We start from the raw sequence: 15155 nt of genomic DNA, 5'->3' as shown, positions 1-15155 counted from the left end.
AGAGCCAAATCAGGAATGAACTTCCATTCACAATTGCTTCAAAGAGAATAAAATACCTAGGAATCCAACTTACAAGGGATGTAAAGGACCTCTTCAAGGAGAACTACAAACCACTGCTCAGTGAAATCAAAGAGGACACAAACAAATGGAAGAACATACCATGCTCATGGATAGGAAGAATCAATATCGTGAAAATGGCCATACTGCCCAAGGTTATTTATAGATTCAATGCCATCCCCATCAAGCTACCAATGAGTTTCTTCACAGAATTGGAAAAAACTGCTTTAAAGTTCATATGGAACCAAAAAAGAGCCCGCATTGCCAAGACAATCCTAAGTCAAAAGGACAAAGCCGGAGGCGTCACGCTACCTGACTTCAAACTATACTACAAGGCTACAGTAACCAAAACAGCATGGTACTGGTACCAAAACAGAGATATAGACCAATGGAACAGAATGGAGTCCTCAGAAATAATGCCACACATCTACAACCATCTGATCTTTGACAAACCTGAGAAAAACAAGAAATGGGGAAAGGATTCCCTATTTAATAAATGGTGCTGGGAAAATTGGCTAGCCATAAGTAGAAAGCTGAAACTGGATCCTTTCCTTACTCCTTATACGAAGATTAATTCAAGATGGATTAGAGACTTAAATGTTAGACCTAATACCATAAAAACCCTAGAAGAAAATCTAGGTAGTACCATTCAGGACATAGGCATGGGCAAGGACTTCATGTCTAAAACACCAAAAGCAACGGCAGCAAAAGCCAAAATTGACAAATGGGATCTCATTAAACTAAAGAGCTTCTGCACAGCAAAAGAAACTACCATCAGAGTGAACAGGCAACCTACAGAATGGGAGAAAATTTTTGCAATCTACTCATCTGACAAAGGGCTAATTTCCAGAATCTACAAAGAACTCAAACAAATATACAAGAAAAAAACAAACAACCCCATCCAAAAGTGGGCAAAGGATATGAACAGACATTTCTCAAAAGAAGACATTCATACAGCCAACAGACACATGAAAAAATGCTCATTATCACTCGCCATCAGAGAAATGCAAATCAAAACCACAATGAGATACCATCTCACACCAGTTAGAATGGCAATCATTAAAAAATCAGGAAACAACAGGTGTTGGAGAGGATGTGGAGAAATAGGAACACTTTTACACTGTTGGTGGGATTGTAAACTAGTTCAACCATTATGGAAAACAGTATGGCAATTCCTCAAAGATCTAGAACTAGATGTACCATATGACCCAGCCATCCCACTACTGGGTATATACCCAAAGGATTATAAATTATTCTACTACAAAGACACATGCACACGTATGTTTATTGCGGCACTATTCACAATAGCAAAGACTTGGAATCAACCCAAATGTCCATCAGTGACAGACTGGATTAAGAAAATGTGGCACATATACACCATGGAATACTATGCAGCCATAAAAAAGGATGAGTTTGCGTCCTTTGTAGGGACATGGATGCAGCTGGAAACCATCATTCTTAGCAAACTATCACAGGAGGAGAAAACCAAACACCGCATGTTCTCACTCATAGGTGGGAACTGAACAATGGGCTCACTTGGACTCGGGAAGGGGAACATCACACAATGGGGCCTGTCATGGGGAGGGGGGAGGGGGGAAGGATTGCATTGGGGAGGTATACCTGATATAAATGATGAATTGATGGGTGCTGACGAGTTGATGGGTGCAGCACACCAACATGGCACATATATACATATGTAACAAACCTGCACGTTATGCACATGTACCCTAGAACTTAAAGTATAATAAAAAAAAAAAAAAAAAAAAAAAGAAACTGCGCTGCCATTAACCTCCCCCTTCCAACCCATGGAAGCTGCCACGTTTTCACGTGCTACCACTCCTGAATATTCTAAAGAGGTGGAGGAACTTGGTTTGAACTGTGCCCCACCATAATGCCACACCTCTGGCCAAACTGGCTCAAGACTTGAAGTGGACTAATAAGATGATTTTTTAGGATGAAAGAAAGGGAGGGAGTGAGGGAGAGACAGATATATTTTATCTAGTTCCTTTCTAGGGACATAGTTTATCAGAAGTTAAAACTCTAAAACTGAGACCCTATCTCTCAGCCACCTGGAAAAAGTCCATTTGAAGGTGAGAGAGAGGATCCATCTGACATTCACAGAGAGCCTGAAGTGGAAGGAGAAAGCTGTGGTGCCTCTGGGCTCTTCCTGAGGCCCAGCTGTGTCCTCTTCTGCCCCTCCAAGGATTTGGCTACTCAGTCCTTCCTTGGATGCTCTCAGTAAAATATTACCCTTTTTACAATAAGCTGGTTTGACTCAGGTTTCTGTCACTTGCAACCAAAAGAATCCTGACTGATAATATTAAGATACAACATTAATACAAACGTGTCAGCAGAGTTTTTTATGCTTTTTATTGTCTAGAAGGCAAAGCTATAAAATCCCAGTTATGTCCTTATGATATCATCAGTTAAAAATATCTTCATTTTCAAAATTCCAATTGAAAAGGCATATGAACTACAGGTAATTATTATGTGTGGGGCAGAAAGCACCTAGGAACAGGGAAAAAAAATCTTAATTCTTATTGAGACTTTAAAAAGTGTTATCACCCCAAAATTTGGTACTAATGTTTTCTTTTTAGTACTATTTTCCTTCAACCATAGTACAATTTAGTACTTTAGTATTTTAGTGTTACTATTACTATATAACAGAAATAGTATTACTAATAATATTAATAGTATACTAGTGTTACTTTTACTGTAGTACTTTGGTATTATTTAGTATTTAGTAGTATTTAGTACCTTTTTCCTTCAGTGAGCTCTAGAGTTTTCAATGTAATTCCAGTAAAGCTTCTAACAATCCCTCAGGGAAGGCAGGCCTCCCTTCCTGGTCTCCTATCCTATGTGGTGAGTGTTGGTAAAGTGCTCTGTACTGAGGAGGGGAATCCCAAGATGGTCCTTTCCACAGCCACGGCAGAGGCCCGGAGCTCACCAGCAAATCATGGGATCAAAGGAGAAAACAAAGTCCAAAAGCACTTAAAAGTAGAGCAAGTTGAGTTTCTTTACTTGCCAGGAAGGAAACAAGCACAGCGAAGGGCTTTGTAGGTCAGGGAGGAGGAAGGGTCAAGGACTTAATGAGTGAGAACGGGGTGGCTATGCTAATGAAGGATTGATACCTAGCACCTGTGTGTCATTCATTAAAACATGCCCTGTTTTTTTCTGGTCAGGGAAGTGTTTTCAATTAGATCCAGTGTGGGTCCGTGTACCACGGCCCTTCAAAGTCGATGGTCCTTTAACCACTTCAACAGTTCAGCACCAGGGGAAGGGAAATGCCATTCCATTTAGTCTTCTAGGCAAGTGCTACCCAAGTGGAGAATATTCCTTCGACATGGGTCATTCATTTGTTTGCTTATCGTGAGGCCTTGGTTGAGGCTACTCTGTTCAGGTTTTGTTCAAAGACAACACTGTGGCCTGTCCACAAGCAGCTTCTAAACTAACAGAGGGAGAGAATTGCACCAAATAAGTGCAAACATGTATACAGGTTTCACCTTACCTGTCTCTTCAGAGTGGACTGGGGCCATGAGAGAAGGAAAGGTTATTTCTACTTGGGCTTATTTGGGGAGGATTTTGAGTGGAAGTGACCCCAGGCCTTTAGGCCCTTCTTTTAAATAGACCTCTCCCCAGGTTATGATTTAACCCTTTGTTCTCATCCTTGTGCTCCTTAGGCCCATGGACTACTCTGAAAGGAATGAGCTCCATACAGAAAAACTGGGTGGCGACTTCACGTTACGCAGGTTTTAAGCAGGGGTGTGATATGACCCAATGTGTGTTTTTAAAGCTTTACAGCAGCTTGTGGGTGGAGAGCAGACTGGTCAGGCCATGGAAGGTCCAGAAGAGAGAAAAAGGTGCTAGAATTTGAGTGGAGGTGGTGGAGATGGTGAGAGGCCTAAGTGTTTAAGTGACATTTAGGAGGTAGAAACAAGACTTGTGAAGAATGTGATACGAGCATTTAACACTGGGATAAACACTGCGGATGCAGATAGGTTAAGATTGGAGCCTCTCTGCCCTCAAGGAATTTACAATTCATTTTATAAGCTGGTTGGGAAGGAACAGCTAAAAATAAAAGTCACAGATGCCATGTGCCAAGGGGTGGTGCTGAGAATCATGCAGGTGGAGCCTTCCTCTGCCAGTTCTACTCGTTCTCAGCCCAGTGCTGTATCCCTTAAATAAAGCTCATTCCACTCATTGGAAAAGTAGAAAAGCAGGCATTCATCTCTCAAACACATAAAATGTGTTTGTATTTTAAAAATACAAGTGATAGTAAAGTTATTATTGAATCCTCTGAAACTGAAAAGTAAATGGAATTATTATCAACACTTACTAAATAGGTCCAGGGACTTTGGAAGGCCTTGGGCTCCATGCCACACTGTGAACTGTGGTTGCTGCTAATTACTCTAACAGCATCTTGGGCAGCATGGACAGAAATATAGCCTGTAGCTGGGCACTGTGGCATGCACTTGATACTCTTAGCTACTTGGGAGGCCAAGGTGGGAAGATTGCTTGAGCCCAGGAGTTTGAGACCAGCCTGGGCAACATAGTGAGAACTTGTCTCAAAAAAAAAGGAAAGAAAGAAAGAAAGAAAAGATAAAAAGAAGGAAGAAAGAGGCCGGGCGCGGTGGCTCAAGCCTGTAATCCCAGCACTTTGGGAGGCCGAGACGGGCGGATCACGAGGTCAGGAGATCGAGACCATCCTGGCTAACACGGTGAAACCCTGTCTCTACTAAAAATACAAAAAACTAGCCGGGCGAGGTGGCGGGCGCCTGTAGTCCCAGCTACTCGGGAGGCTGAGGCAGGAGAATGGCGTAAACCCGGGAGGTGGAGCCTGCAGTGAGCTGAGATCTGGCCACTGCACTCCAGCTTGGGCGACAGAGCAAGACTCCGTCTCAAAAAAAAAAAAAAAAAAAAAAAAAGAAGGAAGAAAGAAAGAAAGAGGAAGAAAAAGAAAGAGAAAGAAAGGAAGGAAGGAAGGAAGGAAGGAAGGAAGGAAGGAAGGAAGGAAGGAAGGTAGGAGGGAAGGAAGAAAGAGCCTGTAGGACGTTGGTCAGACCACATGTGGGCTGCTACATTTTAAGAGGGATGTCTCATGTACAATATCCTGGCTGATGGAAAATATATCTTAAGGAAACACTGAAGGAAACCTAGAAAAGGGAAAAGTCACATGAGGGGTAGAGAGTGGTCTTCAAATATCTGAGAAGCTGTCAAGTGGAAGAGAGTGCAGGCGTGTTCAGTGGACAGAGGATGGGTGGAGAGATGCTTGGAGACTACTGAGGGGCCTTTCCCTGCCCTACCTGACATCTAAGAAGATACATGTCTCATAGGCTGGGGCGGCCACACAGAAGAACACAGTCTCCTTACCTTGCACTGCTTTTTGCTCTCAGGGCATGTCAAGCCTCTCTTGAGAAGACCTGGGTCTTTAAGCTGCAATGAAGTAGGCGCCGTGTGTATGAAATGGCTCCAGGGACAAGCTAAAATCCTCCTCCACGTCCCTCACTCCCTTCAAATTCTCCTTTAAAGCTTCATCCTTTCAGCTATTAGGGAGTGTGCTCTCCTCAAGAAATGTAATGAAAAATTTCATTTCCATTTAATTATATCACTTGCCCCTCCCCTTGAAAAATGGGCAAGTGATTTGGTATATATTTTCAGAGGGTTCACAGATACTTTACAGGTGCAAAATCTACTCACAGCTGCCATATTAAGCTTTGGCTATGGACTTGATCAATCTTAAAATGCAGATCGCTAATGGAAAAGATGTAAGTTGATGTAAATGTGATCTAGTGAATAGAATGAAAAGGAGACACAAGAGCTATTTTTGGTTGGGAGCAAAGAGAAGAGAACCTACAAGCAGTAGATTCCTTTGTGGGTGGAAGATGAGTTTCTAAAAACAAGCCTGGAGGCTGAAGAGGAATCCATCAACCCAAGGATCTGGTATAGGGCTGTCCCATTAACCCCATCAGACACCAACTCAGGCTTTAGATCATTCAAGATGAATTACTCATGAAGCCCACTCCTGCAAGGCTTAGGTGAAGAACCAACCTGTAACTCAGGGACAGAAGAGCTGAACAAGAGGGATAAAAGATGTGTTTGAAGGCACTGAAGAGCCTGTGATTAATTACACCTGTATGAGGGAACCCAATGGTGATACTTGAGTTTGGCTTTGGGAAAATGAGCTGGGATTTTTTTCCAGGCAAGGGATGAAAAGCATGGCTCAGAAGCACCAAAAGAGTAAACAGTATGTGATTGTAGGAGCGGGGCAGGAAGTGACTATGAATGACACTGCAAATGCAGTTTCAGGCCAGATGGTGAATGGTCTTGAAAGAATTGCTGTGGAACTTGGGCTTTATCCTGTGAAAAATGGGGAGCCCTGGAAAGTCTTTAGGCAGTGATCCAGTGTGAGAAAGGCAGCCCTGCTGCAGTGTGGAGGAGGCCTGCTTGGGAGGCTCACCCTTTGGTGGCACCTCTTTGAGTGGGATCATTGCTATTAGGTTGAGGCAAAAGCAATTGCTGTTTTTGCCATTACTTCTAATTGCTTCTGTTTTTGCACCTACCCAACACTTTCCTGTCTCAGTATTCAAGGTCACAAGGCTAGACCAGTGCCAGAGAGAACACCTGAACTCCTTCTTGTAGAATTCCAGCGCGCTTGCCCTGACCACACACCTTTGTCCCCTTGCGTTTCCTTTCTCTGTATCGAAACTACAGCACTGAAGGGACATCTGTAAAAATTACTCCATGAAAAATCTTTCCACGTAGACCTGGTGAGTCATTGTTTATCCGACCTGTGCACCGAATCAAAACATGCTTCCCCTCACAGCTCATCAACCTTTTCAGAGGAGAGGGGTCTGTGGCCTTTTCAAACTGTCTTCCTTAGTTTTTCTTCTCCGTGGCTGTCTCAGGAGGAAGGGTAGCAGAGTGTCATGCAGCCTGATGTATCAGAGGATGAGATTTAACAGGGCTCATCTGTTAATACTTCAGCAGGTGCTTCATGGGCAGCCCAAGGAAGCCATGACTAACTGGGTTGGGGGCTGTGGGTTGGGGAACCTTCATTAGAAATTCTCTTGGTTCATTTTAAAAGGTCAGACCCCTGAGTGTTATGTTATTACACACCCTAGCCAGAGACCATTAAAACTGGGAAGACCTTCAGAGAAGGACACATCCATCTTCTCACCTGGCATTGAGCAAACGTGACAGATGCAGAATCAGTGGATGCACTAGATTTCCTAAGAAGTTGCCGTGTAAGAGGGGGGCATAGCTTGGGGATGTGTCTTGAAGTTGTGTTTCGGTAGCAAGCAATTATTTTTATGAAGTTTGCTTGGTATTGTGGGGTGCTGGGCATGACTGGATTTCATGGGATGCGGCTGAGCCCCTCGCCCCACCCTGTTCCCACCTGAGCCTTCTCACAGCTCTGTCTGTGGCATCTGGAAGCACAGCTGAATAAATGCAAATGGCTGTCCCCCCAGGTGGTCTGCACCCCATGCTAGGAGGGCAGTGAGGTTGTGGATCTCTTAGGGGTAAAAGTGGAGTTTCCCCTTCTTTTCCTCTTCCCCCTCACAGGAGGAGAGGGAGAGCTATACATCAAACCTTTGACCCTGGCATTTGGGAAATATTTTAAAGAACAAGTCCAATCCCAGGTATGGAGGAAAGGTCCTGGACTGGGCATCATTACAGATGGCTTTGGGTCTCATCATGGACAAGTTCCTTTAACTCTCCAAGCCTCATTTGTAAAGATAAATCACAATTCCTGCCCTCTCAGGGTTATGCTGAGGACAAAAGGAATTGGAAAATGCCTGTAAATTTAAAAGGAGAACACAAATGTAATGTATTGGGAGACTTCTTTATTGTTATAGTCATCATTATTATGATCTCCTCATCTCCTGGCCAGCCTCAATCGTCCCACAGGCATGGGGAACTGAAGCTCTTGCCTGGTCTAACTTCAAGACTCCCTGAGGTCATTTAAAGACTCAAGAACAGTACAGAGTCCACCTCCCCAGATGCCGTCACCACTAAGATTACAAGGAAGTGAAATTGCTTCTCTTTCACCTGCCATTCTCCTCTTGCAAGGCTGAATTTTACCTTTTGTGAAAAATTTTTTTCCCTTTCAAGGTTACTTTGCATGTTCATTTAACCTTGTTATGGGGAGTAAGAAAGTTTGGACACAGAAATAAATTTGTTCCCAAGTCTATAGCATCCTAAGTGCAGCCCCGGTTGTCCTTCCCTGAGGCCTTTGCATTTTAATATTAAATCTAGGACCCAATGAAGTGAATACATAATGGTTGAATTTCTCATGATAGGAATCAGTTAAGAACTCAAACAGGAGAACAGAGGCAAGGTGTTTTCAAATCATACCACGCTGTGATCCACCTTTTGTATTCGGTAAAACTAACCCTATTTGGGAATATAGTATCAAAAAATCAGTAAGAGAAAAAAACACGAAAAGCTAGTGTAGTTAGACTGGGCATGAGGCTAGAGGGGAACATAAGACTCTGAGTTAGTAAAAATGTGGGAAACTAGTGAAAGCTCTGTCAGTCCCGTAGCCCAGGTATTAATCTGAGTGGGTCACCTCTTGGAGGGGAAGGCAGTCAGAGTCTCTCCATTGGGTGTGGCAGGAGACTCACGCCCCACAAGCAGACTTTAGCAAATGACTGTTGAATGGCAAAGCTATACTTTTCATTTTCAGATTTTCAGGCAGTCTCTGTAAGCGTTTTGCCTTCGGGAAGGGAGGTAATTCAACCAGGGTCTGTGATTGAAACTGAGCTTCATTTGCTGTTGCTGATATTTCTTTCTGTTCTTAGTAAAATAATTCACTTTTACTTCCACTCCACCCACTCTCTCAATTCAAGTTCAACAATCTCATTCTAGAGTTCACTCTACTCTTTATGTTAGTCAACATCCAGGCCAAATCATCGTCCTCTTCTCCCTCTTCCCCTTCGCCTCTCCTTTTTCCACCTCTCTCCCAGGCAAAGTCACCATGGCATGTTGCAAAGAGCATCGGCCTCGCCACTTAAATATGGGATACTGAGTCAGGAATAACCATTCCCAAAATGGGAATAAGGCCATACATCTCAAAGGTGACATTGGGTTAAGTGAGACGTGCGTGCTTAATCAATGGTAGTATTCTACACCCTTCTCTGCTGGGTTCTGGGGCTACAAGCAGAGTAGAATCTGATTCCTGTGTCGAGGACTAGGTCAGCAGTGGTAGAGGTGGAGCGGGCCTTAAACAAACATAGCCCCCTGCAAATCTAAAAGCATCAACTACATCTAATTTATTGTCACATTGAGTGAAACATGGAGCACTTTTAAGCCAAATAAGGTAGTGATATAAAAGTAAAGAAGAAAACAGCCAGTAAAAGTTTTATGAGACCAACCTGAAAGGACCAGCTTGGCCACCTGCTGTTTATAATGTAGTTTCCTTATGGCTATCTTTCTCTACAGGTGGCCTATTATCTCTGAACACTCCTGAGAAATGGAAGATAGTCTCTTAAGAGGGCAGCCCAGAGGTAGTTTGAGGAAACGTCTGACAGCAGGAAAACACTTCAACAGATGCCCCTTTGGCCAAAGCATGCTGTTAAAACTGACTCTAGTGACACCTGGTGGAGAGTAGGGTAACTTCTCCCTGCTAAAGAAAGGCTGTGTGTGTGTGTGTGTGTGTGTGTGTGTGTGTGTGTGATGAACGGACTGGAAATACATTCATCATGTCAGAGAAATTAATTCCTAAGGAATGAGGGTACCATGCAAAACCACGAGATGCCAGAACATATAATTGTGGTTAGGTGACTCACTGAGACACATGCATGAAAAACAACAAACAAGAATGTGAAAATAAAACATTAAGACTGCAGCAAATGATTTATTACTGATTTTTAAAAAGAGTTTGATAATGAGTAAGACAGTAACAAACAATCCACTCCCTCCCGCAACCCTGGATGGCGTCATAAGAAAAGACTCTAGTACTTGAGCACTTGATAGTATCATCTGAAATTTAAAAGAAAATTCAATCTTGTCCCAGGGAGACAGTGTCTCTCCGTCTGAGTCAGTGCTCTGCTGCCTCTGGAATCTGCAGTGAGCTCCTTCAGATTTTTATCCCTGGGATAAAAATAATAATCTTCCTAAATGGAGTGTTATGAAGACTGCTGTGCTCCTAAAATTCCCTTGAAGATGAAAATAAAATTATCCTAATAAATATAGTTATAACTGTTCACTACTTCTTCAATGTCAAATGGGGGTCAGGGAACATGGGGCTACTTTGCAAAGCTCTTGCAGAAATTGACTTCAGAAACTTTGTCTCCATTCTCACGCATTAGATTCTTTTTTTTTTTTTTTTTGAGACAGAGTCTCGCTCTGTCACCCAGGCTGGAGTGTAGTGGCGTGATCTCACCTCACAGCAACCTCTTTCTCCTGGGTTCAAGCAATTCTCCTATCTCAGTCCCCTGAGTAGTTGGAATTACAGGCACAAGCCACCATGCCTGCCTAAGTTTTGTATTTTTAGTAGAGCCAGGGTTTCACCATGTTGGCCAGGCTGGTCTTGAACTCTTGGCCTCAAGTGATCTGCCCATCTTGGCCTCTGAAAGTGCTGGGATTACAGGCGTGAGCCACTGCATTCAGTCACACATTAGGTTTTTGTTTGATTCTGCCTGGTAAAGGTTCTGTTGGCTCTTTATCAGAAATTCCAGTGGTTTTCTGTGAGGTGTCAGGTGCATGGTATAGCACACACAGCCTGAATTTGTCTTTCAACAGTGTGTATCAAAGGTGATTTTCAGGAATGCACCAAAGCAATTATTAGTTCAAATTTGCAAGAGTTAATCCATCCTATTTGGAACACTAAATGATAATTTAGGTCATCATTATTATTATTTGATGGAGTCTTGCTATGTTGCCCAGGCTGGTCTCAAATTCCTAGCCTCAAGCAATTCTCCTGTCTCAGCCTCTATCATTATTGTTTATTATTTTGAAAAATCACAGGAGCCTTGGTTAAGGGTTGTGTCAGGGAGCTGGGATGGGTAGATCTGGGTAGGAAGGTTATAAAGGAAAGAAGCCCCTCAAAGATGCTAACTAGTTCTAATTTTCTTTTAGCTTCTCCCCTGCTAATATTTAAATTCAGAATGTGTATTTCCTGCAATGCAATGGCTGGAATGCATGATCCTGCCATGCAGTTGTGTGCAGTTGTGTGCACGTGCAGAATGTGTGCAGTTAAACTATACCTGGGGACAGTCATGCTGTAACAGAAATTCCCAACTTTCTCAGTGTATGCCACTCTTAGTGTTTCAGTAATATTTTTTACGGTGACCCTTGGTCAAAAGAAATACTTAAATGCCCTGTATATGAAGTTATGAGGTCCAAACAGCTTGATAGTTGGATTTGCATGGTGTCTGACAGTTGTTTCTGGGTTTCTCCCAAAAATTAAAAACATCCCACTGTATTTCTGTGGGGTTGCTGTGGTACCCAAGGTGCTCCGGTACAGATTTTGGGAACCATGGCTGTACCAGCTTTGAAAATCAGTGAAAAGTCTAAAAGTGTGATTTGCATTATCTCCTTTCACCCCCCACTCTTTGTGAGATCATGGCCACAACATTTCACCTAAAGGTGCCATTTAAAAGTTTCATACAGCCAAGTGAGTCGGCCTGGCTTACCACTGTGGCATGGACAATATGAGAAAGAGACACAGAGTGAAGTCTTAGCAGGATTTAAGGCAGCCCTGGGAATAAATTAGGCTTGGTTATTACTTAGTAGTTTACTGAGCCCACATCATATGGGGAGGCTATGACGAAGAACCTAAAAAGTAAAAGAACACAGCCCTTATATCATCTGAGAAGAGGATGCAATAGGTCAGATTATCACTGGGAATTACACGGATGCCAACCATAGCTGAGAAGCTGACTAGATACTGAACACTTCACATTCTTAGGTAAAAATCACACAAATAAGCACAAGATGTTCAACATGTTGGAAGAGTTGTATGAATTCATCAATAGATGAATCAATGACCGGTTGCCTGCATTCCAATTCTGTTCTGCTTCTGACTTACAGGTAGCAATGAGCTACCTATAGAGTAAGCTAAACTAGTGTCTTTCAAACTTTGGTGAGCATGTGAAGGGCATGTTAAAACCAACTGATGGGCTCCATTCCCAGGGTTTCTGATTCAGTTAGTTTGGGAGTGCCTGAGAGTCTGCATTTCCAACAAGTTCCTAGGTGATTTGGACATACTTTTCAGGGCCCACATGTTGAGAACCACCAGTGTGATCCATTTAAGAACATGTTGGAGGAACTAAGGAGCCATCCTAGTAGGCTATACTCACTCAACACATGGCAGGCACCCCCACCTCTCCATCCTGACCAGCACATGGTTAGCCTTCTCTAGAACATTTCCAGCGAACGGCAGCTTACTCTGGCCAACACATCCAGTTCTGTTGGTGGACTGTGCCCACTGAGGGCCACTTGCATTTTAAATGGGCACAGCTGAATTTGGGACACTCAAGTCCTGTGGCAACAAAATGGCGATGTGACACAATGGGAAGGGGAGTGTACCAATTGGGCACTTTTATTTTGTATTTTCCAGAAGATTGGCTTTGCATTCTGCTTACTTGTAAGTATGGGCACAACCACAAAGGATGCAGAAAGGCGTTCTCAGTTCTCAAGGAGGGGTTTTCACGGCAGAATCATCTGAGGAGCTTTGCTCACTATCTCCAGGCCCGGGCCCAATAATGTGTACTTAGAAAAGGCCACTCGGGTGATTCCGTTGAGACCTTCTGCTCACGGGAGAAGTGCTTGAGTTTGAGCGTGGAGACAGGTCATCCTACTGTCACCTCTTAACCCTACAGCCATTTGCTCTGCCACTGCGAGCCCACATGTGTATGTCTCACTGTATTATGTCCGGCTCAACTTCCTCAGGCCTACAGAGAAATCTATTCTTGTCCCTCTTGTCACCCTTCCTTGGATGGTGGCAGTCATGGCCAGTGTGGCTTATCCAAAGCACATGGCCAATTAAAACTCATTAGCTAGGTGCTAGAGAACAGATCCAAAAAGGGGTACCTGCTATTGCACCAACAAACCAAGTGCACCTTTCTAGTGGACTTCTATACTGAACCCTCCTCACCTGCCCCTTGTATTTATTTTCTTAGAGCAGGGTTCTCAAAGTGTGCAGACAGCAGAATCAGATCACTTGGGAACAAGAGAGCAATGCAGATGCTTGGCCTGTATCCCAGACCTAATGGGTTATAAACTCTGAAGGTGGGCTTTGGGTCCTGTGTTTCCAATGCATGCTTGAGTTTGAGAACTACCGCTTTATAGTTTTGGTGCACTCCCCTGCCCATCGCCACAAATTAGGTCTTCAAAAGGTGGGGACCACCCTCCTTCCTCCCCCAACGAGTTAGCACAGTGATCGGTGCATAGTAGGAACTCAAAAAACATTAGTTATTTCTTGAAGCTAGGGCAGCTGTACTGCCTGCCCGCAAGAGTGAATAAACACCCCCTTGGCGTGCCACCTCTGAGAGGTTGCCAACGCTGGGTCTCAATTTCTCCCATTTCTTATGGGTTGTATTTTCCATATTTACAAATCAGCTTTCCCTAAATCCTCTCCAAGATTTTTACATTCTTTTCAGCTCAGGAAGCCAAAAACAAGATGGCATGTTTTAGCCAACGTCTGTTTCCTGCTGGGGGGGAAGGGCATTTCTGCATGATTCTTAAATTCCATACTCCCAGCATGGTGATTATTTTCTGAACAATAGAACCAGATTGCTGATTCATGTTCGGCTCACGGCTCCACGCATTTTTTTTTTTTTTTTCCTGCTGTACTTGTGCCGATGCAACACAATAATGTTCTATTCATCCCTCTGAATTAGAAATGCCAGCAGCTCAGATATGCAACTGAAGAATCCCCCCTCCCCTGTGGCTTATTTAAAGCCTTCCCACAAATAACACATTTTGAAATATTAGACGGTGCTCACTTTGAGCCATTTGGCTTGGGCAAGGACAGTTAAACCTTATTTTTTTCTCAGCTGCTCTTTGCACAACGCCTGGCACACTGTCACTATTATTCTTAAACACTGTTTGTTGAGTGAATCGCATACCCTCTTCTTGAGGTTCAAGCCTTATCCTTCTCTTCTGCCCTGATATATTACAATAAGCCCTTTCTTAGGTGCGGAGAGAAAGCCCCGCCCTCACATTCAGAGGCTTGTGTTTGGATCCAGCCAAAGAATGAGATTGACCTCAAGGTCTGATGATCCAGGTGGGCTCCAGCCAGCCCCATCCCAGTTTGCACACTGTCTGCAGCACCAGTCCTGCCACTGCTACAGCAGCGAGATCTTTGGCTGCCTTTCAGCACAGCTTTGCCAATGAGCAAGTGGGGTCATCTGTGGGGTTTTGTTTCCTAGCTGCAAAGTCAAACCAGGGGGACTCCTTAGTGCTCTGAAAGCTCTATGGTCAACCTGGCTTGCACATCAAAATCACCTGTGCATCTTTGGGAAAAAAAAAAAAAAATCCCAGTGCCCAGGTGCACTCCAGGCCAATTAGTGTTTGCAGCTCAGGCCTCAGTGTGTAAAGCGGCCCGGGTGATTCTGATGCGCAGCCAAGGTTGAGAGCCACTTAGGTTTACAGGCCCTAAAGTAGCCTCTAAAGTAGTATCCAGGGGTCTCCTGCAACTGCCCTTGCCCCTCCTCATCTCTGTTTAAAATGGCATTCCAACAGCTAGAATACGATTCCGCTGCTGTCACCCCTCTGCTCACAATCCCACTGGCTCCCCCAAGGATCTGCAACATCTGCCTCTCTGTCTCTCCTCTCCCAGTTTCAGCTTCACCAACTCCTTCCTATTCCTCAAACATGTCATATGCGGCCCCTGCAAGAGGGCCTTTTGTGTCGGGATTTTTCCTTGCCTGAAATGCTCATGCCTGCGACACCTGATTGGGTCCCTCCCTCACCTCCATTAAGGGCTGAACACCTGAACTTCTCAGGGATGCCTATTTGAACATCCCAGTGCTGTCACCTGCCCCTTCCCTGGGCACTGCACTTCCCAATACCCCTTATCTTCCTCTCCTGTCTCTCTTTGCCACAGTACTTAGCGTCTTTTAACATGTTGTACATTTTACTTCCGTGCTTTG

At 43.9% G+C, this 15155-nt stretch overlaps 1 protein-coding gene across 17 annotated transcripts in view; it reads right to left on the bottom strand.

Moving 5' to 3' along the window:
* The window catches only part of THRB (thyroid hormone receptor beta), a 370384-nt gene that overhangs the window by 106796 nt on the left and 248433 nt on the right, over window positions 1-15155 (bottom strand). The window contains exon 3 of one of the 17 annotated variants that reach the window (XM_031935263.1): window positions 9432-9522. The exons of the other annotated variants lie outside the window; for them this stretch is intronic. The gene's annotated coding sequence lies outside the window, so the exon portion shown is untranslated. The remainder of the gene's footprint in view (window positions 1-9431; window positions 9523-15155) is intronic. 17 annotated transcript variants of the gene reach the window in all.

The sequence above is a fragment of the Piliocolobus tephrosceles genome, chromosome 2, assembly GCF_002776525.5.
Source record: "Piliocolobus tephrosceles isolate RC106 chromosome 2, ASM277652v3, whole genome shotgun sequence".
Classification (NCBI taxonomy): domain Eukaryota; kingdom Metazoa; phylum Chordata; class Mammalia; order Primates; family Cercopithecidae; genus Piliocolobus; species Piliocolobus tephrosceles.
The sequence above is the reverse complement of the archived record's forward strand: the minus strand, read 5'-3'. Positions and strand labels throughout refer to the sequence as shown.